This window comes from Hippopotamus amphibius, chromosome 3 (genome assembly GCF_030028045.1).
Source record: "Hippopotamus amphibius kiboko isolate mHipAmp2 chromosome 3, mHipAmp2.hap2, whole genome shotgun sequence".
In the NCBI taxonomy this organism is placed as follows: domain Eukaryota; kingdom Metazoa; phylum Chordata; class Mammalia; order Artiodactyla; family Hippopotamidae; genus Hippopotamus; species Hippopotamus amphibius.
In genome coordinates, this window is record NC_080188.1 from 42,999,896 (window position 1) to 43,002,034 (window position 2,139).

The 2,139-nt window shown below is 43.1% G+C and overlaps 1 pseudogene; it reads left to right on the forward strand.

The window, feature by feature from the left end:
- Positions 1 to 484: 484 nt before the first annotated feature.
- Positions 485 to 1,315, forward strand: LOC130848440 (methylosome subunit pICln-like; annotated as a pseudogene).
- The last annotated feature ends 824 nt before the right edge of the window (positions 1,316 to 2,139 follow it).

Consider the following 2,139-nt stretch of genomic DNA (forward strand, 5'->3'; position numbering starts at 1 on the left):
TTAAATCTTGTGTTCTCATTACTAGGAAAAAATTTCCCTTTTTTTCTTTTTTGCAATCTTTTCTTTTCATTGTATCTATATGAGACTACGGATGTTAGCTGAACCTATTGTGGTAATCATTTCACAACGTATGCAAATCAAACCATCATGTTGTACACCTTAAACTTACACAGTGATGTATGTCAATTATATCCCAATAAAACTGGAAAGAAAAAAGCTTATTGGGACTTCCCTACTGGTCCAGTGGTTAAGAATCCACCTTCCAATGCAGGGGACGCAGGTTTGATCCCTGGTCCGGGAACTAAGATCCCACATGCTGGGGGGGGCAACTAAGCCCACACCCACATCTAGAGAAGCCTGCGTGCAGCAACAAAGAGCCCACGCACCACAACAGAGACCCAGCACAGCTAAAATAACAACAACAACAACCACCGAAGTGGTTTAGGGCATTATTAAGTGAAAAAAAAAAGTGTTTAAAAGTAATATGTGTACTCTAATCTTATATTTTGATAAAATATCGATATTAATAATAAATGTCGGCGGCGAGCCGGTTTTGCTGTGCTTCAGCTCTCTCCTGGCCGGTGTCTCCGCTTTCCTTGCGAGCTTCCTCAAAAGTTTCCTGCTGCTCCAGTCGGCTGAGGGGCTCCGGCAGCGGCAGCAGCCGGATACCGAGGCTGTGCTGACCGGGAAGGGCCCAGCCACCGGGACCTTTCACATGGCTCAGAGCTGCCTGTCTTGGTTAGATGGCTCCGGATTAGGATTCTCACTGGAATACCCCACCGTTCGTTTGCATGCGGTGTCCAGGGACCTAAATGCCTATCCACGAGAGCATTTGTAAGTTATGGTGAACGCCAAGTTTGGAGAAGAATCAAGAGAATCTGTTGCTGATGAAGAAGAGGAAGACAGTGACGATGATATCAAACCTGTTTCTGAATTTAGATTTGTGCCTAGTGATAAATCAGCATTGGAGGCCATGTTCACTGCAATGTATGAATGCCAGGCTTTGCATCCAGATCCTGAGGATGAAGATTCAGATGATTACGATGGAGAAGAATATGATGTGGAAGCACATGAACAAAGGCAGGGGGACATCCCTACATTTTACACCCATGAAGAAGGATCATCCCATTTAACAGCAGAAGGCCAAGCCACACTGGAGAGATCAGAAGGAATGCTTTCGCAGTCTGTGAGCAGCCAGTGTAACATGGCTGGAGTTCGGACAGAAGATTTAATAAGAGATTATGAAGACGGGATGGAGGTAGATAGTACACCAACCATTGCTGGATAGTTTGAGGATGCAGATGTTGAGCACTGAAAATGACTGATGCTGCTTTAGGATTCTGCTCATAACTGTAGAAGAGAACTTGGTGCCTCTTCCACTGTGGAGTGGGTGTTGATGAAAGTCTTTTTCCTTCTCCAAAACTTAACTGAACCAGTTCTTTCTTGAGACAGACTATACTGAGACAACCAGTTGTCCCCAGCACAAGAAACTATGACCTTTATTAACAGAGGTGAATTAACTTAACCAAGGGGGCATTTGTAGTTCATCGTTTACCCCAAAACTTTGTGTCTAGGTGTACCCTCTGAGTAGGCCTATAATTCCTGCCTTCACTATATACATCCTCATAACCTAGCACGACTACGTGGTGAAAATGCACTGGCGCTTGAAGTTGTAGGTAGACTGTATAGGAAAGCGAGAGGCTGAATCTATGGTATATACCTTAGGGCCTAAGGATACCCTTACTCGTTAAAGAAGAAAAACAGAGATCTCAGAGAAATCCTGGCCTCCTCACAGTCTCCACAGGGATAAAGGTCCTTTTGCTAATTGGGTCCCCAATTAGCAAAAAGACCTTTAACTAATCTTTAATTAGTTAACTCTGGGGGAGCTTCTTCAGAAACGGCCCAATCACACATACTACCACTAACACAAGTGCTTCTGCCTAGCCTTTGCTCCTTTCACCATGTTTCACCAATCTGTTCTGTTATAACCTCTTAGGTTATATCCTTTCATTTCCAACCTCTTAGTTTCTGTAAAAGACCAAGTGAAATTGGGATGAAGTTCTCAAAATACTTCAGATAATTGTTTTCTTTGTAATAGCTTAACAAATAAATCTAGGTTTTCCATAAAAAAAATGTTAT